The following is a 24,734-nucleotide window of genomic DNA, read 5'->3' on the forward strand; positions in this document are numbered from 1 at the left end:
GACCATTCTGTGGGCAACCTTCTGACCCCCTCTTGATACTATAATATCTCACATAACCCAGGAACCGCATGCCCTTCACAACTTAATAGCTTCAGTTAGCAAACTGTCAATCAGAAAGTGTAAATATTAAATCCACATTCATCAGCAGTGATCATGGGCATCTCAGCTTTGGTAACAGGTATTGACCCAATGTCAAATGGCAGAACATGAATTGACCTCCTGTGAGTATAATTTCAAGATTGGTTACTCTCTTTTTCAGTATAATTATCTTTGAAGTAATTCTGTAGTAAACTTCAGCATCTCTAACCGTATTGTCTGTAAGATACATCTGAAAATAGTAGAAAATAATTTATTTCACCTTCTCAAACAGAGAAAAACAGGTGCCAAGAAAGATTTGACTTCATACAGGGAAGAAAAATTTAAATGCAGATATAATAAAACTACGTAGCAAAAACTCTTAGACAGATCAAAGTGTCTGCAAGATGTTAAAAATTAGCCACGAGACAATGAGAAAGAATATCATCTCATATAATTTTATTTTACAGACGCAGTTCTGGGTGGCAAATGGGATCTGAACCAAAATATTCTTAATTTTTTCAAAACAATAATAAAAAGCAGCTGTTCAAAAACATTACAGTATTACAGCTGTTTCAATAATCATTGTTTTGTACATATGTTCATTTTACTCATCCGCTGTGGAATCTATATGTAGAATAGCACCAAGCAGAGAACACAGTCAATGCTATTAACACAACCATTCAACTACATCTGAACATAGTCAATCAAACAAGTACACAGTTTTTAAAAATAGTCCAACATCTTTATGCGTAGATCTAGCAAAATCTCCTCTTTTAATAGCTTGAAGATGAATCCATTCTTAAGATAGTTTTGAACAACTGGCAAAAGAATTCGTTTCAGCTTCAGTCAATAAATGGAGTTGGATTAAATAGATTCAAAAATGAACCAAATCCAAATTAAATTCATATGCACAAGATTAAGTTGGAAGTAAGAGTCTGATATCACATACATGAGTGATCCAGTCAAAAGATTAACTGGTTAGCAGTATGAAATCTCATTATACGTGGCAAAAGCAAATTTAACCTTTCATCTCACATTAAACCTTAAACAAGCCATTTCTAAGGAGATGAAAACCAATATTAAACAGGAAGGGTACTGTACCAAAAATCAACTGCAAGACCATTTCATCAAGTCAAGCAGTATCTGAGCAGTAAAGAGATAGTCAACAATGCAGTTCGAAACCCTAAATTAGACCATAACACCAGAAGACAGGATCAGAAATAGGCCATTCAACCCATCTCATCAGCTCCACCATTCCATTATGGCTGACTTATTATTCCTCTCAACCCCATTCTCCAGCCTTCTCTTTGTAACCTTTGATGCCCTGATGAATCAAGAAACCAACTGATGCACCATCAATAACTCTAGGAGACTGGAAGTGAACAATAGGTTTTTATTAACAGCGAAAAAGGTTGAAGACCATGTTGAAGACTGAGGGAGGAGCAGTGCCTCAATCGCCTTTATACAGGGGTCTGTGGGAGGAGCCACAGGAGCAGGACGTGTCCAGACAGGTATACATGGTTTACCACATTCCACACCAACAAACTACCCTTTAAATATACCCAATGACTTAATCTCCACAGCCATCTGTGGCAATGAATTCCACAAATTCACTATCCTTGGGTGAAAGAAATTCCTCCTCATTTCTGTTCTAAATGGACATCTGTCTGTTCTGAGGCTGTGTTCTCGGGTCCTAGACTCACCCACTATAGGAATCATCCTCTCCACATCCTCTCTGTCTAGGCCAGGGGTCGGTAACCCGCAGCTCCGGAGCTGCATGCGACTCTTTCAACTCTGTGCTGCGGCTCCCCGTGGCTTTGGAAAATAAATGGTGAGTGTTTAATTAAAATGTATTTTATGTTAGTTTGTTAGTTTTTGAAATGTAATTCTAAATTTGAAGATTATGGTGATCTTGTACAATCTAAATAAAACGTTGTGGCAACCCATTTCCTGGCACATCCAAACCGGCTCACAATTTGCCAGCGTTCTGGCTAAGGGTGATAGCCTACGGGGGTTTGTGAGTACATGTCTTTTGGAGCATCCGCGCCCACGGGGGGCGGGGGGCAGGTTGAGAGAGACTTAAAAGCAAGGCTGTGTAGTTTGAATAAAGTTATCTTTGACTGCAGTTTACCCACTCCGTGTCGTTATTTTAGCGCTGCGTGTAGCACACCGCTACGTGTTTTTATCGCTATTAATATACGTCACCACTGCCAATGCCTGACACCCGCCAGTGCGCGATTTCTTTTAATTTTTCGATCCAAGGTAGGCTAACGATGTAGTAACCTTCAACCCAACGTCTTTTTTTCGGAGTTCAAAATGTTTTTGTTGCATGCAGAAATGTAATTTTGTTTGCTCTGCAGGAGTTCATCGATTTCATAAATGCAACACATTATAGTTTGTTTATACATAGCATAAAGGCAAAAAAAAACCATTGTATGCAGTGTTATTTCATTTTAAATGTCAAATGGGTTTTGTGGCTCCCAGTGTTTTCTTTTCTGTGGGAAGCGGGTCCATATGGCTCTTTCAGTGGTAAAGGTTGCCGACCCCTGGTCTAGGCCTTTCAATATTTGATAGGTTTCAGTAAGATCCCTCTCATTCTTCTTAACTCCAGTGATTACAGGCCCAGAGCTATCAAGCACTCCTCATATGTTAACCCTTTCGTTCCCAGAATGATTCTCGAGAACCTTCTCTGAACCCTCTCCAATGCCAGTACATCCTTTCTCAGCAAAAGGGCTCAGAAGTGCTCACCACACTCCAAATGCAGTTTGACCAATGCCTTATAAAGCCGCAGCATGACTTCTTTGCATTTATATTTTGGTCCTCTGGAAATGAGTGCTAACATTGCGTTTGCCTTCCTTAACACAGACTCAACCTGCAAGTTAACCCTTAGGGAATCCTGCACAAGGACTCTCAAGTCCTTTTGCACCTCTGATTTTTGAATTTTCTCCCTATTTAGGAAATAGTTTACACCTTTGTTCCTTCTACCAAAGTGCATGACTATACACTTACCTACACTATACTCCATCTGCCACTTCTTTACCATGGTCCTAATCTACGCCCTGCCGCAGACTCCCTGCTTCCTCAACACAGCCTGCTCCTCCACCTATCTTCATATCATCTGCAAACTTGGCCACAAAGTCATCAATTCCGTCATCCAAATCATTGATGTACAATATGAAAAGAATCAGTCCCAACACCGTCCCCTTGTGAGACACCACTAGTGACTGATAGCCAACCAAAAAAGGCTCCCTTTATTCCTGCTCTTTTCCTCCTGCCAATCAGCCAATCTTCTATCCATGCCAGCATCTTTCCTGTAATACCATGGGCTACTATCTGTTAAGCAGCCTTGTGTGGCACCTTGTCAAAGACCTTCTAAAAATCCAAGTGAACAACATGGACTTGCTCTCCTTTGTCTATACAAATCTGAATGAATCCTCAATCCAAAATGACAATGCTCCTTTGCCTTTGCAGGTGCTGTTTGCCCTGTTGAGTTCTTAATAGCTCCAGATTCCAGCACCTGCAGACTTTTGTGTCTTCAGCTTTGGTTTCAAGTTGGAGTGATATGAAGCCAAGTAAAAATTTGCTCTAAGTCATTGTACTGCTCACAATAGGCAAAATACTCAAAGTAAGGGTTTTTCAGAAGGAGAACTATAAATGAAATAGACATTTTAAATGGTATATCGTCAAGCACTTAGTTGATCACTGAACTGCAGCATTGTGGAGAAGTACTGTGCAGTGTAACCGAACTGGTTACAGTTCGAATGTGCAGGAATACTAGAAACTGCAGAGAGACGTGGACTCTGCCCAATACATGCCAGACATGTGCCTCCTCCTTACCATTGGTAGTATCCCGGTAGGAGATACTGCCTCAGGGACGCAACATCCATCAAGGATCCCACATTCCAAGCCATGCCATCTTCTTACAGCTATCATTGGGCAAGCACAGAAGCCTGAAGTCCCACACATTCATGTTCCAGAACAGCTAAAAAAAAAATGGTAAAATCCTAATCACTATAGTTTAGTGACTTTGGTCACCTTGCACTAGAATAGACTTTGTTTTGTGTTTGTCCCAATTGTGTCCTTTCGTGTGAAAATGGTGTATAATTTATGGTTATGGCTTTGTTGCAGATGCTTTTTATATGATACTATGTGCCTGTGATGCTGCAGCAAGAGTATTTGTCATCATATCTGTGCATATGACAATAAACTCGACTTTGACTTGGAATCTACTTGAGCTGATTAGCTCATATTCACCAAAGGGTGAGAAATTGAAAAGTAGATATTCTTTCCAAAAACAGTCATAGCATACAAATTGTACTTATAATCAATTAAAATCTCTAATATCGTAAAATAATAGGAGTCAGCATATAATTTTTAATTTACAAACAATGGTTTGACCAATACTTGGTAATTCTGAGGCAAACTTTAAAAATGCAGGATGAACTCTACCATTTCCAGCAAACTCTTCGGGGGAAAGTTGTAGTTGTGTTCTGTTGGATAAGTTCAAGTGTCGATATAATGAACCAACCTCAACTCACTTCCCTCTCTGTTCTTGCCAGCATCCAAGACGTCACAATTTTGGTCAAGGCCTAAGTACCTCTTGGAAATGGAAATAACCTCCAACGGCAACTTGGAGATGCTAAAGCAGTTTTGAAATATCAATGGCCACATGAAAAGAAAATTCAAGTGGTATGGAACTGATAAATTGACAGGTTTCTGCGGCCCTCCCTCTCACGTTCCTCCTGTTCAGGGACGTGGACTGTGGATGAAGGCATCAGGGTTGCGGGACCACCCAGCACTCCGTTCCAGGCAATAATTATTATACACATTACAAGATGCACATACACACACAGGGGTGTAATATTCATTAACTTCATGCACCTCTCCAAGAGCAGTCAACTTCAAATTAGTGTGCATATTCCCACTTTACCGTTCTGTACTGAATGGCCTCCACAATAAACCGTTTGATTTCTGCTCCACCCATTCTGATCAAAAGTACAGTATCCAAAGAAATGACTGAAGGGCAGACATCCAAATAACTCCAACTCTATTAGCATAGTGCAAATGCTTCCCTCCTTTCTAATGAAGGACCAAGCCCAGGTTGGGAACTTTTCTCATGATGTGTGGCTAGAGAGCCTTGTGGAATCCCCTTCGCACCCTGCTGTGCAGTTTGAATAGGACAACGCCTTAAACAAGCAAAATCTCACAGTGAGGGAGCATGGGACTATTTATAACAATACCGTGAGATATTTGAGATTGTAAAGAACAGCTCCTTATGATGATTCACCAATCAACACCTCAGATCTTCTGTGCTAAAACAAACCAGCACATTAAGGAAAATCTAGTAGACAAACAAACCGGTTTAAATGGATGAGTTTCTGCTAAATACAGTGTAGCTTTAGGAGTTAACTCTATACATGCTGCAAGGTGTAAAAGTTTACTAAACAGAGTCATACGGTGAAAGGAAAAGAATGAGTAACATTTAAATGAATTTATCACATATACTATCATTTCTGCTCTCTTGGTTAACTAGAAGGGGAAAATAAATACTTCAAACAATAACCGCTGTCGGACAATCTTGACTCAGACTTCAAATTGTGTATAGTCATTAGAACTGGAACAGAGGTTTGACTCAAGCTGTTTGCATCTTCAAATAACAGTAAGTTAAAGGAAGCAGTGAAAACATATGATTGTGAAGTAATACATGGGGAATAGAATGTAATAAGTCCAGGGCTGGTACATCATTTTGCCCCAAGTCTATCCGGCTGTTCAATAACATAATGACAAATCTACTTCAACACCACGTTTTGCCCAAACCTCTTTCCCTTCAATATCCAGAAATCTATTGAGCCCTGTTTCAATTTAAAATGACCAACTCATTCTCCACAGAATCTCAGGGAAAAGAATTCCAAAGATTCACCACCATTACTGAAAAAAGTCTCATCATTTGTGTCCTGAATGGTCCACCCTTTATTTTGAGATTGTGATATTGAATTTTAGGCTCCTTCATCGAGGGACAGAAACATCCTCCCTGCAGCCTCTCAAGACCTGCAAGACCTTTGTTTTCATCCAGGTCACCTCTCATTTTGTTAAACTCTAAGCAATAATGGCTAACCTAATCAGCGTCTCCTTATATGACAGATCCATCACTCCGGGAACCATGCTGAGTAATCCTCATTGTATTTTCTATAGCAAGTACAACGTTTTTAAGAAAGGTAATCAATATTGTAAATATTCCTCTAGGTGTTGTAACAAATGGTGACATCTTCATTCTTGTACACAAATCTTCTTGCAATAAAGGCCAATTTACCATTTGATTACCAAATCGACTGCTCTTGCATGGTAGCTTTCAGTGATTTGTACACAAGAATAGCTAAGTCCCTTAGAACTTCAATATTTTCCAGCCTTTCACCATTTAAAAAAATAACTCAGCAAACTTTATATTTTTCTGCTTGTGCTCCACCTTCCATGTTGTTGCCCACTGACTGAGTATATTCATAAAACCATAAATTCTCTTTGCATCCTCATCAACTCTCACAAGCAAGCTCGAAAAACATGTTTATAGTCCATAAATTACTGTACTCCAAACACTGATTCTTGTGGTACCCCACTAGTCACAGCTAGCCGGCCACCTTCTTCGGCAGTCCTTTAGGATGCAGGATGACTTGCTTTAAAGCCTCACTCCTTTAAGACTTCTGAGATCATTGACAAAGCCAAATGTGGAGCCTGCAGATCCTGATACAGGTGGGGCAAAGAAGTGTTTGGGCAGGCAGCTTGGGAGACTTTGCCTTCCTTCCTCCATTTGCGCTAGGCTTCTGTGTACTCCCAACAACTGGACTCAAGGTTTTCAATGCCATCCCAAATGGAGCTCCTCCATTTCGAGTAGTCATCGAGGAATGAAACATAGATGCTGTATACATTTTATGAATAGTGCTGAGATCACTGTAAAGATGACCATTTGGCTTATTCCTTCCACACTAATTACTGGCAAGTAGCTAAGAGGGAAATTTAAACAAGTTTTGAAATGCCCAACCAATGCAATCAAGAAGGAAAATGAGAAGTTGATATGCACAACCAAAATAGAATATTGATCACAGGATTCTATGCTTAAACTTTAAACTGCTCTGACCATATTGTCCAATGAATTCAACATTCAAAGTCCAGTCCTGCCATAGGGTCTCGGCCTGAAACTTCGACTGTACTCTTTTCCTAGATGCTACCTAGCCTGCTAAGTTCCTCCAGCATTTTGTGTGTGTTGCTCAGAATTCCAGTATCTGCAGATTTTCTCTTGTTTGTGAATACAACATTCATGTCTGCTCACAAAGTCATTAAGAGAACCCAATTAATGCAGAGAAGAATCATGATGTTGACCCCATGTCTGTATTCTGAGTCACTTCTGATACCTGGTCTTCCCATCCAAGAGAGGGGGTTGGCATGAGGTGATCTTATCCATGAATAAAATGCAAACCAAATTAACCCAAATTACTGCTCAAGATTAAACAGCAGACTGTTTTTATTTATTCATTTTTTTCAGGATGCAGGGAATTACCTACACGCAGATGGCACTGAGCCACCATCAAAAACAGATGCACAGTACTTTTGAGATGAGCAACACACACAAAATTCTGGAGGAGCTCTGCAGATCAGGCAACATCCATGGAGGGGAATAAGCAGTTAACATCTTAGGATGATACCGTTCATCAAGTCAAGTGAGTTGACACATCCAGGATTTAGGTTTAATAACTATGAAGGATCAATGATACATTTCAAAGTCAGAATGATGTTTAGATTTTGAGTGGAAACTACTGGATTTCTTTGTTTGTCCTTCATGATGATAAATGCCAGGATAGCTTAGAAAAGTAACTGCAGTGCATTTTGTAAATAGTACAATACTGTAGGCAAGGTGTTTTTAACAATGGTAGATGGGCATCAATTAAATGAGTTTCTTGAATATTGTTAGAACCATGACCATCAGTAAAGAATATTCTATCACATTCTTGGCTTGTTCCTTAAATGGCGATGAAGACCTGAGATGTCACCAATGTTTCCTCTAAGGTGTGTGCACGGACTCATCTTTTGTTACTAGTGCACAAAGGAATTTAAACTGGACACAAAAGGTTGTCACCTTTTATCTCATTGGCATGTTAAGTGTAGTTCATGATCGTACACAATCACATTTCCTTTTCTAGTTTCTAATGGGAATGGTGTTGACAACGTGGAGTTTGCGATGATTTGTCTGCAGGTTTTAGAACTGGTTTATCTATTTTCTTTTTATTGAAGAAATGTCAAATTCCAAAGAAGCAAAGGGAGTGGAGCACAAAAAATGCTAGTTCATTTAAAGTGGAATGGCTTAATGAAACAGTAGAAACTGCTACATCAAAAGCTCCATGAGGTCAGAAACACACAGCTACGAGAAATGTTTATGTACAATACAGAAACCGGGGTGTGTATTGTCACAATGCAAAAGTTGCTGGAGAATTTGCAAGTGGGAAGAAATGGAGTGATATTTGGAAACAACTTTTGAAAGCATCATTTTGCAAACAAGTCACATATGGACGGCATGCCAAAGCTCCAGCGAGAAAATCATTCATTACTCGCTGCAGGCCTGCTACATGCATTTTGTGAGAGTGCAGATGAATGAGAGCAAAGATGATCAAACCCAGAGGAGATCAAAGTTCTTTTTAGCTTTTAAAATGAAGACATATATATATATATATAATTCAGTGCACACATGTTGAAACTGGGCAAAAAAATTGCACAGCACAGGATTTTTGCCCACACTGGTCATTACAAATTAGAGGGAACTTTGGCTATCACTCACCACAGTTGAGCCAGCACCTAACCTTGTCTAGAAGCTGTTTTATCTATAAGGCCATTCTGCTTTGGTTTCATGTCTGACCTCTGGGATGCTGTTGGCAGAATGTTCATCAATGAACACCCTCTCTTCTGATCTTATGATAGAAGAAAAGTCAAACAATGAACCACATTACTTTTTCCCTCCATTCAAATTTGGACTAACATTATAAAGATACATTCAATCTCCTCAAGTGTATTGAATGGGATTTATTAAGTCAGCCATCTCAAAGAAGCTACCATAATGAGATATAGGGAAAAGATTTTCACTCTCAAAAGGAATGAAAGCAAGGCAAACAACATCAATCATCTAATATGGATCACCCGCATGGCTCTTTGCATTCATTTTATTTATAAAATATCCCTCCTGTTGATCAAAAGGGCAATTCTAATGGACCAATCAATGGTTACCTGTGATTAACACAAAAGCAAGCTACTATAAACATTGAAAATCTGAGATAATGAAAACATGTAAATGGTGGAAATGCATGGCAAGACTGGCAGCTTATGTACAGAGTGGAAAAACAGAAAAAGTGAATGAAATGATCCTTCATTGAAACTTGCAAAAGTTTGAGCAAAATATCTTTAAAGTTGCAGGGAAAAGAGGAGAAAACAAGTGACTGGATATAGCCGACTGGCAATTCCATTTCACCATTCACTGTGCAACACAGAGGTTAGATCATGTCCAGGCTTCTACAGTACTATTCCGGAATGCACACATAGCCTTCCACAGATGATCAGCAGGGAGAAATGAGTCTTCATCTGTGAATGCAGATTAAAACTGAATGAAAATTCCCAGTAACAGGGTGTGTATAAAGCCAGCACTCTCTCTGACGTCTTGGTAAAGACTAATTAAGTGTTTCTGAGAGCATCAGGTGAGATTCTCACCATTAAGGGTGAGCTTGTCAATGCTGAGAGACTGAATCTCAGTTGTGCTTCAAAGGAACAACCTCGCTAGCATTCATGGTGTGGAGGAGCAGACTCACTGAGAGCTGATTATTCTAGGCAAGGCAATGAGGCATCAGTGGGCTTCAACATGCTGACTTCTTGCCCTAGTGGTGCACAACTACGGAGAGGAAGATTCTCTTTCTACGTTGTCAGTGACTGCAAATTACTTCCTATTGATTTTAAGACCTCACTTTGCCCTTTCTTTATATTGTGTTGTGAAATAAACTTTCCGATTCAGAAAATATAGTTTCAAATTTATATTTACGAATAAGGCTCAGAAACCAGTACAAACAATCTCAGCAATTACAGTGCACAATTGAATTGGTGCTGAGAAAACTTTTGTTAGGACCTTAATGCAAAATGTCATTACTCCAAAACAATAGAATGTTCAAGTTTATTGTCATCTGACTGTACATACATACAACAAAACAAAACAACATTCCTCTGGACTGTGGTGCACTCAAACAATATATATTACACATAAACAAAAATATTATACTTCATAATCATTGAAGTCAGTGCCACTGGGCAGCAATCATTTAGGCCAGTTATCTGCTGCTCTCTTGGGCACCAGAATGATGGTGGCTGCCTTGAAGCCTGCATGAGAAATGGGCTGTTTCAGAAAGAAATTAAGGATGTCTACTAAGACCTCTGTTAGCTGGGCCACACCATCTCGCAGCGCCTGACTAGGTATGTTGTTCAGCCCCACAGCTTTGCAGGTGTTTACCCTGGCTAGGGTCTTCTTCACCTCAGTTGTGGACAGACAGGGATTCTGTTCTTCAGGAAGAGAAGGGGCTTTCCTCAATATCACATCATTCAATTGGTCAAATTGTGCATAAAAAGCATTCAGCCTATCAGGAACAGAGCTGTCACTGTCAACACGCAGGATGGACATATTCAGTTATAGTTTGTATATCTTGCCACATGAGCCACTTGGTGTCCTTGATGTCACAGAAGTGTCTGTGTATTTTCTGTGCATACTCATACTTTGCCATCCTGATGGCACAGGAGAGTGCAGACATTAGGTTCATTCTGCCCCCTGTTCTGAAGTTAATGTCTTTTAACCCTGCTATCATATGATGAATACTCATCTGCGAAAAACAAGAAATTGAGCCAAAATGAATTCACAGAACACATGGACTCTGCAGATGCTGGAAATCCAAGCAACACACACAAAATGCTGGAGGAACAGCAGATCAGGCAGCATCTATGGAGGGGCATAAACAGTCCTTCTTTTTGGCCAAGGCCCATCATCAGGATTAGAAAGGAAGGAGAAGAAGCCAGAACAAGTAGGTGAGGGGAGGAGAAAGAGTGCAATTCAGAAAGTGATAGGTGAAGTCAAGTTGGCGAGGGGGATGAAGTAAGAAGCTAAGAGGTGATAGGTGAACAAGTTAAAGGGCTGGAGAAGAAAGAATCTGAAAGGATAGGAGAGTGGACCATGAGAGAAAGGAAAGAACAAGGGGCATGAGGGGGAGGTAGTAGGAGGTGAGGAGAAGAAGAGGAATAAGGGAGGACAAAGTGGAGAATTGAAGAGGAGTGGAAAGGGGAGGGAGAAAATGATCAGAAGTTAGAAAAATTGACATTCACACCTTCAGGTCAGAGATACCCAGAAAGAATATGAGATGTTGTTCCTCCAACCTGGGAGTGGCCTCATCATGGCAGTAGAGAAGGCTGTGGACCGACATACCGGAATGGGAATGGACATTGGAATTAAAATGGTTGGCTACTGAGAAATCCTACTTTTCGCAAATGGAGCAAAGATTTTCAAGAAAGCTGTTCCCCAATCTACTGTACGCCGGGTCTCAATAATGTAGAAGAGGCTGCGTGGGAGCGCTGGATACTGTAGACAAACCCAAAAGATTAGCAGATGAAATGTTGCTTCACCTGGAAGGACTGTTTGGGGCCCCGAGTGGAGTCTAATCCCCTCCATAAATGCTGCCTGGCCTGCTAAGATCCTCCAACATATTGTGTGTGCTAATTCACGGAAGCTATTCCAGAGGAACAAAACTGACAAACACAAGTTTTTCTTACAGTTAAAATGCTTTGAAGTAGATGAAACATATCACACATGCAGCAAGCTTAACCTGTAATATTAAATGCAAAAAAATCTAAAGCTGCCTATTTAAATATCTTGAGATTGCATTACTGTAACATTGAAAAAAATGCATTCAATGCATTTCAGTTTTCAATGCATTCTATACAGAGATGTAACTTTCTATATTAATTGTAAGCACAACTAAATTAACATTGAACTCCTGAACTCTTTACTGTTAGCAAAATCTGTCAATAATTATAATGTTTAAACTAAGAAGCAAAGAGAGAAGGTGACCCAAGTATAATTACTAAAAGCCCTTCACTTCCCATGGTAATCCTGCCAGAATGGAGACATAAGTAACCACAGCTAACATAAATAAACAGTGCATTGGACTTTGGAGATTTGTTTTGATAATTCCAGTGATAAGTCTTACCACCCCAGATTCAAGGATGTTTTTGGAGCCTTTGTTAGTCAATAACAGGGGGTAGATTTTTTTTCCCCATCATGTAAATGGAATGGAGCAGCTGTGTTTCGATGATTAGCATTGAGATTCACTTGGCAGGAAACCAATTGCATTCTCACAGTAAAAATGATACGCCTTCCTCACTTAATATACAGTGCAAAATCTGGTATTCATTGGCATCCAGCATGGATTCATGGATAAGCGAAACATTTTCTGATCTCAAGAGTGTTCAGAATTAAGGATAAAGTGCTGGCAAAGGTTTCAGAGACACTTAATATCTAAAGTTATATAGTAATATAAAGGATGTTGTTGTACTCAGTTAAGCAACAACTGTAACAAAAAAGTCTAAACGCAAAATGTTTTTTTAAAATTTACAGTCAGAAATGAACCTCCTTTAAAGAATACTACAAAGCTGGATGTCCACATTTACATTTGTGCCATTGATATTTAGAATCTAAACTAAGTCAATTTGCATGAAACTGGGTTCTTTTGGGTTTCTTGCTTTGCAGCTGTCTGTAAGCAGACAAATCTCAAGATTTTATAATTCATATCTTTTTTGATTTGGTTGTAACTACATTGTGGGGTGATTCATGTTCTTATTCATGTGTTTTAAGTTAAAAGTGGGTAAGTAAAAATGAGAATGTCCTGGTGTCTAGTAAATGGGGCTCGCTCTCACTGGGAGAGAGAGATTGGGCTGCCAGAAGTTCACATTATGGAGCTGTAATTATGTTTTCCGGTAGATATCTTTTTCTAAGTATTGGCAGTTATCTTTTCACTATTTCTGCTAATTTTTGTAAGTTTGCTTTTTGGTGTACCTAATAAACACATGCACTAAGGTGCTAAGCGAGTCCAACCATTTTTTTTTCTTCAGACATAACTTATATATTTAACACCCTGTTTAGTTTAATAAATATCTTTGAACTGTTCTTTCCGGTACAATTGCAATCATTTCCTGAAAAAGAAAAATTACAGCTCTCTATGTGAGAATTAGTTACTTGTATTTTCCTAAAGCCATTAAAAAATGGGGCGCAATAACAGACATTGACCTTTCTTACAATAGTATTAATTCACTTCCATTTAATGCCAACACAGGAGAAAGCTTCTGCTCTGTTCCTGCCAGGCTGGCGATGTACAAGAGATGAGATAGTGAAGGCAATTCTTGCCTTGTTATATAGGTATATTAAAGAAAACAAATACAGTACAGATTGCATTTTTTGAAGAACACCTGAGTTCAGTCTGCAAGAATAACCCTGAACTTCAATTCTTTATCCTGCTGGCAATTTAATGTATCCATTTGTGGTCCCTTGTATTCGAATCATAGAAAAGTACAGCACAGAGACAACCACTTGCCCCATCTAGCCCATGCCAAAACAGTTAAACTGCCTACTCCCTTTAACCTGCACCAAAACCATAACCCTCCATCCCCCTACAATCTATGTACCTATCCAAACTTTGCTTAAGTGTTGAAATCAAGCTCACATGCACCACTTGTGCTGGAAGTTCATTCTACATTCTCATGACCCTCTGAGTGAAGAAGTTCCCCTTAAATGGTTCTCCTTTCACCTTTAACCCATGAACTCTGGTTGTACCCAACCTCAGTAGAAAAACCCTGCTTGCAATTACCCTATCTATACAACTCATAATTGTATACATCTATCAAATCTCCTCTTAATCTTCTACATTCCAAGATATAAAGTCCTAACTTATTCAACCTATCCTTATAACTCAGGTCCTCCAGACCCAGCAACACACTTATAAATCTTCTCGGTACTATTTCAACCTTATTTGCATCCTTCCTGTAGGCTGGTGACAAAACTTCACACAATACTCCAAACTAGGCTTCAGCAATGTCTTATACAACTTCAAAATAACATCCCATCTCCTGTACTCAATACTTTGATTTATGAAAGAAAATGTGCCAAAAGCTTTTTTATCATCTCTGTACGTGTGATGTCATATTTCTATAGTGATGACCAAGTTAAGCTCAAGGAAAAGCTCCTCATCTTCAATCTTGCACATTGCCTTCCAGAGTCAATACTGAATTCTACAAGTTAATTTTCTAATTGTCTTTGTCAGAATTAGCCAGTCCATTTCTAAAACTGGCCCAGTTTTGCTCTCTCCTATTGCAAAATCTAATTTCTTGGACATGTTCTACAGCTCTGGAGCTTACCTCATTTACACTTCTTGCTTTGCATTCTCACCCTCCATATGCTCCCATTTTACTTCATGTTCCTCTCATCAGTCTATCCCTCTATCTCTCCTCATCTCTGTTTCTGTTTATTGCTATCATTCTGAGATAATGAACAGACTGACAACATCCAAGGTCAAAACTTAGCAAAGGAAATTGAGCCAAGAACTTGGAGCAAAGCTCCACCTTTCCAATCAACTCAAGAAGCAGCAAAATAAATATTTTCTGTTCTCAGCATCCTCTTAATCAGGTCAGGAGGGCATGACCTTAACAACATGAGAGTACAAGGAATTAGAAGAAGCAACTGACCTCAGTCCTTCCAAAGAAAGTGAACAATTGATCCCATAAAGTGCCAGCTGTGGCCCGTTGGAACTCTTAATAATAATGAGATCTCATGTTCTGATATTTATTGCTTATTTATTTACTATTATTTCTTTCTTTTTGTTTTTGCATAGTTTGTTGTCTTTTGCGCACTGGTTGACCACCCTATTGGTGTGGTCTTTCATTGATTGGTTAATTATGGTTATTGAATTTATTGAGTGTGCCTTGCATTGCTCTCCAATTTCAACAAAGCTGGCAAAGCCAATGACCAATCAAAAGTCCTGCAAATGAAAGTGGATCCACTGTTATAATAGTAAGCCTGGGGACAGAAATTTATTAAGTAAGTGTGACAAAGAACAGGAGCATTTTTTTAAAGCAACAGCTATGCACACGTGCGCAAATATGGACTTAAAGAGGTCTGATTTTTTTTACAGAATAGCATTGTGTACAACTTTCTAAAACTATCCTACAGCAACTTCAACACAGTAGGAATAGGAGCCTGCCCCGGAGAAGAATTTTATATCAGCTGTTATCATTAATTTTGCAGTGACATTATGTTCTGGGGTGATAGACCTTTTAATAAATTTGTCAGATTTGATCCATGGGGAAAAAGAGCAACAATACCTTTTTAGCATTGCAGAGGCCAATATTTCACGTACACGCAATTCTAGTCGATGACTGAAAACTGCAACTGAATTTTGAAATAATTGCAAGATTATAAATATTTATTAACAGCATGAGGGTGTGAATCATATCAAGCTAAACAGCGACTGCAGACATTAAAAGCATCATTGGCAGCATTAAGTCAGCATTGTATTGTTAAAAATGGTTCGTAATTTAAATGCCCTTAATTTCAAATCAAAAAGTTAAACAAAACTAATTTGGATGAAAAATGAACCCCAAATTTTCAACTTCAGCTCCTTTTTGCTATATTCCAACTTACCCTCCCCTCAGCACAATAAAACATTTATGTCTTTTGTTCTGGGGCAGATAAATAGAAGGAGAAGAAATGAGTTTAATCAGCCTATAGTGATACATGCTTCCCTGCATTAAAATAAAATCAGCATGGTACTTGTGATTAGGTGTATGTTTCTATTAATCTGACACAATGGGAATGTTAGGCTGGAATTTACTATAAAGAACACCACATGCTGTTATTAATATGCATACAAGCCAGCAAGTTATGGTGAACTGTGACTCTCAAATTGCTGCAACGCTGAGTCTTTCCTCAGTCAGCTGCACAGACACATTGGATCATTAAACACCCTATCATCTGCTTGCTATTGGTAATTTTTATTTTCTGTTTTGTGCATTACTGGGAAGGCTGGGAATTTATTGCCTTTTCCTACCTGCCCTTGAGTTGAATTTAGTTGGGATGTGTTGCTTTCTTGAAACCACCGCAGCTCTTGATAACCCCTCAGTGGTGCTCCTGGATCCAGAAGGTGAAGCAGTGATGTATTTCTACATCAGGATGACGCACGGCTTGGATGGCACTCCTGTGTATTTGCGAACCTTCTTCAATCCTGCTGATAAAGCTGTGGCAAGTAACAGTGGAGTGGTTTGCAGGTGGCCAAAGTACATCAGCAGTTTGGAGACGGTACATATGGCAGCTACTGTGTGTCAGCAGAGGGAAGATTAAGTGCTATGGTGGTTAAAACTTTATATGGAACGGAGTCTTGCACATCATGGCAGAAGTTCCATCATGCTCAGAATAAAGTATTGCTTGAAAGTGAGCATGTATACAGTTAACTTATTGGCCTACAAAATGCTGTAGTCTATCTTATCCATGTTGCAGAAGCATGATGGTCAGCCTATTAATGTTTGTGAAAGTCACGTATGGAGCAAGAACTTACATAGCAAGATTATAGCATTCTCAGGTGTCACTCTGCTAAATGCAATAGGTTCCTTTCCGTGCAGCATATGCTAATGATGTGTTAGAGATTCTGGCAGCTGTCATTATTTGATGCAGCAGATGCAGTCATTGCAGCAACTCAGGATGTGCCGTGATACATGCAGCACTCTTGAAGCTGCTGGGAAATGCTGATACTAAATGAATGGATGATACAAGGAAGGAAGAGGGGTGGGCATGTGTTCCTGGAGGTTCAGAGAGGAGGAAAAGTGCCAGTAGGAGGTATATTCTTTATCCAAGGAGGCTACAGAAAAGGACACAGACAGGCCCTCCTATCGGGAGCATGCCAAGGACAAACCTGCAACTTACATCTTCTGCTCACTTCATTATAGGAAGGATGTAGAATCTTCAGAGAGGATGCAGAGGAGATTTACCAGCTGAGAGCTTCTATTTGGAGCAAAGGAAGATGAGAGATGACTTGACAGAGGCATATAAGACTATGAGAGATGTAAATAGAGTAGACAACCAGTGTCTTTTTCCCAGGGTGGCAATGGTTAATTCAAGAGGAAATAATTTTAAGGCAATTGGAGGAAAGTATAGGAGGGCTCTCAGAGGTAGATTTTGTTTATATTCAGAGTGGTGAGTGCATGGAACACACTGGTGGTAGAGGCAGCTACATTAGGGACATTTAAGAGACTCTTTGATGGGCGCATGAATGAAAGAAAGATGGAGGGCTATGTGGAGGGAAGGGTTAGATTAACTTGGAATAGGCTAAAAGGTCAGCATAACATCATGGGCCGAAAGAAGCTATACTTTTCTGTAATGTTCTATGAATCTGTAAAAACCAGGAAGATTTTTTAAAAAAGTGTAAGTGAATTTTCTGTTGGATACAAATGCAATCAAAATATGCCCACAAGCTTACAACAGGACTGTGCTGGTTTGGAGTTCTGTGAATGGTGAGCAAATAATGTATAACCGTATAACCATATAACAATTACAGCATGGAAACAGGCCATCTCAGCCCTTCTAGTCCATGCCGAACGCTTACTCTCACCGAGTCCCACTGACCTGCACTCAGCCCATAACCCTTCATTCCTTTCCTGTCCATATACCTAAGGAATTTCGTATCTCGAACAGAGTGCATCAATAAAATGCAAAATAAACTGATCTCCCTCAGAAAATACTTCAGGACATTGCAAAATGGACTGAAAAAAATGTATAGTATAGTACATTTGAGAGAAAGAGGAGGATTTGACCAAGAGTGCACAAGAACTTTCACTGTTGGCAGTTTTTCCTCACACCATGAATTTGGCTGTTATGAACTACTAATTGATAGAGATTGACGGCAGTGTCTGGTTATTTCATTATTACTTGACTGTTTCACTATCAATTGTTAATATTCGGACTGAAACCAGCTCCCTATGCAAATAGAAGCTTTGGTGAACTGGGGTCTAGTAACTGCCTATCCTCATCAGGCCATAGTAAAGCTCTGATTTAGGAGGTTGAATTATCTACAAACATTCACTTGCTGGGATCTGTCAAACTGGCAATTAACAAATTTTTAAATGAATTCCATATGTCTCTGCAGTGAAACATGTGATCTGCAATAAAATTCACACTTCCACTTTCCACTGCAAGCTTCTTCTCCCTCATCACCTCCTTGGCCCCTGACCAGCCAGAGATGAAAGCACTAGGGATAATCTCTACAGCATAGTTTACTGGAGTTTCATGCTACGTTCAGGGGTGTCTGAAGCTTCAGGATGGTTGAAACACACATTTCATTCATTCCTCTCTTAGAAGCTGTTAATGTAATGGATTAAGGGAAGCGTAGATCAGACATATTAGTCACTGAGCTGTTATCGCAGTAGTTAGCCTGCACTCAATATGCCACGTTTTCAACAGCTATCTCACTGTATTTCACATCTAATTTTTGCTTCTAGTGGTTACTTTAGAAACTATACTATTTAAAAGATCTATTCTGTTTAATTGTAACATTGATGGATGCTGAAACTGAACATTTACTGATTCTCAGTGAAAAGCAGTTTTCATTTGTAAAACGTCATTTTGCAGTCAGTATACCATCATACAGCAGAAGCAATTAGCAACAAAGTCACTAAAAAGTTTTTATATATATAGACCTTCATTAGCAGGTCATTAGGGTGCTGGGAGATGAAAGACACACTGTGTTATTCGGATTCTCCATTCGTTTACAGTTAGCTTTTGATTTCCCTTTCTAGGGACAGCATGACTCATTCTCTTTCTTCTCAAGACAGTGCGTCACTAGTCGAGCCAGCTGGTGGCCAAAGTCATTATCAGCTCCCACAAGTGGAAATCTCAGATCTCTAAAGGTTTGCACAACAAATGGCTGCGGCAACATCAGCATCACAGAGAATTAGCACAGGGAACAAAATGACGTTAGAAATTTCAGAGCTTTGATGGATTAGAAGTAGAGTCCTTTGAGATCCTTAAGCTTTACTAGTCTTTGGTTTGGTAATTTAACTCCACTGCAAATTATCTTCTTTAGCTGCGGACAATATGCTATTTGGCAACACAAAAGGATTCTAATCCAGAAATAATGGTTTTTAGATTTCTCTTTAAATAGCATAAAGGGCTGCCTTGCGAATTGAAAGTGGCCAAAATCTTGTGGGGTGATTCTTTTTAGCTGTTATTTATTCCCTCCTTAAGAGAAATTGCAGTCATTGAACAATATAACCAACTGACATCTGACAAAAAAAGAGTTTCACAGCTCTTCCAGGACATATTGAAGATAAGATTAAAGATTAGCTTTATTTGTCACATGTACATCAAAACACACATTGAAATCCGCCGTTTGCATCAATGACCAACACAATCAGAGGACTGTGCTGGGGGCAGTTGGCAAGGTCGTCACACCTACAGTGCCGGCATAGCATGCTCACAGCTCACTAACTCTAATCCAAACCACAATTCTTTGGAATGTGGGAGGACACCAGTGCACCCGGAGGAAACCTGCGCAATCATGGGGAGAATGTACATACTCCTTACAGGCAGCGACGGGAATTGAACCCCGATCGACGATTGCTGACACTGTGAAGTGTTGCACGGACCGCTACACTACCTTGCTGCAAGGAGGCGTTGATTTCAGAACAGTTTTGTTCATGTCCAGCAGCAATTAAAGCCAAGTGAAATATTTGTAGTTCTGAAATATAGAAAGATAGGAGACATTGGAGCTGCAACAAACAAAACAGGCCAGACACCCACAAGGAGGAAGGGGGGGTGCTGCAGTAGGAAAGTGGGAGTTAATTTGGGAAAATGGAAATCCTGAGAATGCAGTGATGCTGCCAAATATAACAGCAAGACCTCCCAATTTTTAATGCTATTTCTCCCTTGGAAGCAAACAAGTTTTCTGGGAAGAAAGCCAAGGACCATTAGGGACTTCCCTTGTCAACTGAGTAGGATCTCCAGGTGGTGGGGTGGGACTGGGCCAGATAAATAACCCACAGGTAAAGAAACATTGAGGTTTAGAGGGTTTAGGAATGCCATAGCAAAGATTTTCTTTAGGAACTAAGGGTTACAGCATTGCTTCCAACTCCTCAAGAAAACATGCGGCAAACTGCAGCCTCTTTTTGCCCCACTAATTCCAAACTTTCTGCCCCTTGATCTTTCTCTACTTCTTGCTTGTTGTTTCACCCAACCAGAGTCAGAATTGCTAACAAATGAGCCAGGGCTTTTAAATACATCATGTGCACAGAAATTACTGTTAATATTTCATCTAGTGCTTTCCCTTCATATTTTGCAGTCAATTGTCTTTCTCTATTTGATAACAATTCACAACAAATCGATAGAAATTTTAGAGGTTAAATCATTGTGTTCTTTAAAACAGAGCTAAAACCTATTAGCATTCAATGTTTTAGAAGTAGAAGTAGAAACCATTAATAAAATCTACTTTATAAAGCTGATTTAAAAGCCTACCTAGCCATGCTCAAAGTACTGTCTTGACCCTTTTGGTAGCACTGCTGCCGCAAAACCACACAGGTTCTGTGCAGACCCCAAACATCCTTTTACAGGTGAGGGCGGTGGAAATCTGCTGTATAATGGGAGGCATCACACTTTATAAAAGAGTTACATAACATATGGACTTCCAAAATCCCAGAATACTACAAATTTGGAAATAAAATAGTTCTTCTTAAATGTGAGTAACATGAAACAGAAAACAAGTCTACCATATGCGGGAATTTGCTGAATACAAGTTGATTTTCACATTAATTGCACACAATAATGTAAATTGCACATTAATAGCAATTCAAACATGCATTAAGTACATAGTATGGAAAGAGACCCCCCCCCCCACCCACCAAGTGCTTCCAGCAGGCTGCCTTGAGTTTGTAGCATATTTACACCAAAAGCTTCAAATTGCATTGTACCATGAAAAGCAGTTCCAATGTGCTACAAATCGGCAGAAAAGAACTCGAATGCAAACAAAAGAGGAGGAATGAGAAGGATTAAGTGAGTGGTAATTTAGGCAGTTTTTTATAAAGAGAGTCAGTTTAGTGTTGAGACAGGAATCCAGATAACTTAAACGAAATAGAATATAGAACACCATAGCACAGAACAGACTCTTCAGCCCATCATGTTTGTGACAACCATGAAGACAAATTAAATTAATCCATAAAAGGACATGTGATTTATGTCCCTCCATTCCCTGCCTGATCAGATGCCTGCCTAAATGCTTCTTAAAAGTTGTTATTGTACCAGCTTCCATCAACTCTCCTGGTAGCATATTTCAGGTGCTTACCATTCTGTAAAAATAACTTGCCTCATAAATTTCCTTTAAACTTTACCCCTCACACCTTAAAACTGTGCTTTCTGCTGTGTGACATTTTGACCCTGGTAAAAGACTATTTATCTGATCTATGCACCTCGTAATTTTATACACTTCTATCAGGTCGCTCCTCATCCTCCGAAGCTCCAGGGAAAAACAATCAATGTTTGTTCACCCTCTCCTGATAGCTAATACTGTCTAATCCAGTCAACATTCTAATGAAACTCTTCTACTTTCTCTCTGAGGCCTCCACATCCTTCTAGTAATGCGGCAAAGAGAATTGCATATGGAAATCCAAGTGTAGCCTAACCAAAATTTTGTACAATTCCAATATTACCAGTGGTTCCAGCACTGATCCTTGAAGACAACACAGATGACCAGTCAGATAAAACACCCCTCCACCACTAGCCTCTGTCTGCTATGGTCAAGCCAATTTTGAACCTAGTCTACCAAATCACTATGGATCCCATGTGCTTTACAGTTCTGGATGAATCTGCCATGAAAAGTCTTGCAAATTTTTTTTTACTGAAGTCTCTATAGACAACATCAACAACCCCAAGTCTATGCTTCCCCTTCTTATCCTTCACCTTGATGAATACTGCTGTAAAGTACTCATTTAGTATCTCACAATCTTCCTCTGGCTCCACACATTAACTCCTTCCTTTGTTTTTCAATGGTCTTAACCTTTCCTTAGTTACCTTTGTCTTTAACATATAAATAAACTGCCTTTGGATTTTCTGTAATATTAGGTGCTAAGGTAATTTTATGGTTGCTTTCGGCTCTTTTCTGCTTCTTTTATACTCTTGACTAGATTTTTACTATCTCAACATCCAAGGTTCCTAAATCTTGCCATCCTTGTCTTTCTTCCATACAAGAACATGCCGAACCTGAATTCTGAGCAGTTGACCTTTAAATGACTCCCATGTCAGATTGGACTTTCCCAAAAACAGCTGCTCCAGATTTACTCTCTCCACTTTCAGTTTAATACTATTGTAATGAGCTTTAACTTAATTTATCAATCTCCTGCCCCTCCCCCCCCCCACCTTAGTCCAGTCTCTTCCTTATCTTAAAACTTAGAGTACCGATCACTCTTCCCAAAATGGTCTCCTACTGAAACTCTGATCACCTGGCTGAGCGCATTTCCCAACACAAGGTCTACAGTGGTCCGTTCTCCACTTGTGCTATCTACATATTGTGTCAAGGAGCTCTCCTATATGCCCTAACAAACTTTACCTCACCTAAACTCCAGCACAAAGGAACTTCCAGTCAATACAAGGGAAATTAAAGTCACCCACTATGACAACCCTCTTATTGATGTATCATTCAAATATCAACAGTAAATATTCATGAACATGCATGTATTAGACATGTAGCAGGTTTTATTTGTTTAGACACAAGGAAAATTCTGCAATAGGGTGGAAAGATTAAATGTTGAAAGGATTAAGAAGGCAAATATAAATTTGCACTAATTAGTATGGGCACAGCCTCAAACAGGAAGCAAGATGGAAGAATGTTGTATCACTTGGAGGTGACATTTGTCATGGCCATATTGCTACTTTTCTGTAGCAATCCTTTCACAATGAGTAGCTTCATTGATTTTCCTGATGACACCTCTTGTGAGTGGGAAGTGAGGACAGGAAAGTCTTCCAAAAAAAAGAATCAATCACCCAGTGATGTGCAGGCAGAAACATGGATCTAAATTTGAAGATCTCTGGACAGTAAGACTGATGTTCTGTTAGCTATCTGGATTTTCATGCTAGGCAATAGACAAGACTAATTGATAGAGTTAAACAATTGGCATGGATATTTATTGTTTAATCCACAGATATGTGCATTTAGAAGTGGTCGTATATCATAGTTCTGGCTGAATTTTGATCCATGATAGACTGTTTCTTGCCTTAAATATTTTCCCAATGTTAATAAAAACAAAATATACACCTTCTAAAAGGAAATACTACAAATATCTTTGGATTTCACCATATGTTAAGAACTACTGTTACTACTATTTATTAATGGTAGTATCTCTCTTGCTGTGAGAAATGCTAATGATAGATTTCCTGGAGTCCTTTGCAAGTGAGCCAAGAATGCCATCTGGACTAGTAATAAATTAAATATTCCACTTGCATTGCAAACCAGGCTTCAAAGATACTCAAGTAAATCTGCAACCTATAAAGAAATTTCTCCAACTGCCTCTTCAACATAAACTTTCTCTCCACTTCGAAAATAATCGCTGAGAATTGTCTCCCTCTTTGGTCAAATTCTTGGTCATCAATCCTGCACCTTAGTACTAATCTTGTCTGAAAAAAATTGTGAAACAGTCTGAAGTGTCTGCAACTATATCAGAGGCACCATAAATGGAAAAAAATAGGTGTTGTTAATGTCAACCTTGTTTGAATGGGAAGTACTCTCATCTGCATGGAAGACTGTAGATTCAATTTCCACTCACAAGAATTGAGCACACAAAAAAAGAATCAAGATGAGCATCCTGGTGACCCTGGAGAAGGGCCTCGTTGACAGGCTTGGAATCTTTCTGAAGAGAATTAAACTGAGATCTTATCTTTCCTCTCAGATGGACCTCAAAGTCACATGCATTTCAAAAAAGTTACCGCTGGAAACAAGACCAATTTAATATCCATTCTACAACCAACACTTCTAAAAAATGATTAACTGGTTTTGATCACATTGCTTGCGATACTGTACCCTGCACCAATTGGCGACCATATGCACTAAGGACAATTTACAGTGTCCTGTTAACTTGCTCCACACAGCACAAAGTCACAAGGAGAATGTGCAAACTCAGGCGATAAGGACTGAACCAGATTTCTTGAGCTGTGTGCCTCTCTACTACCTATGCCAATATGATGCCAATGAATTGATGCATTTGTACTCATTTCAGTTTGCTGCTATGAAGGCATTTGTGTAATAAAAAAATACTTGGTAAAAAGGAAGTAGCATACTGCTTAAGCCAGCATTTGATATCCATTTCAGACATAAACCAAACTATTTCCGAATCAATCACGTTTTCATGAATCTGGAATCACATAGACACTAGATCAGACAAGGTTGTCAGATCTCCCTAAATAACATGACTGGAACACAGCAGTTTTTATATTAACCTGCTCCATGATCAGAATCACAATCATAAATATAAGCTTTTTTGTTCTAGGTTTAATTAATCGAATTTTGTCCAGAGATCAG

General features: G+C 39.3%; 1 long non-coding RNA gene across 1 annotated transcript; it reads left to right on the forward strand.

The window, feature by feature from the left end:
• Positions 1 to 4,391: 4,391 nt before the first annotated feature.
• LOC132385204 (uncharacterized) lies at positions 4,392 to 13,216 on the forward strand. The gene is made up of 2 exons (XR_009509110.1): positions 4,392 to 6,293; positions 7,613 to 13,216. It is a non-coding gene; the product is annotated as an uncharacterized LOC132385204 (long non-coding RNA).
• Positions 13,217 to 24,734: the final 11,518 nt, after the last annotated feature.

This window comes from Hypanus sabinus, chromosome 2, assembly GCF_030144855.1.
Source record: "Hypanus sabinus isolate sHypSab1 chromosome 2, sHypSab1.hap1, whole genome shotgun sequence".
NCBI lineage: Eukaryota > Metazoa > Chordata > Chondrichthyes > Myliobatiformes > Dasyatidae > Hypanus > Hypanus sabinus.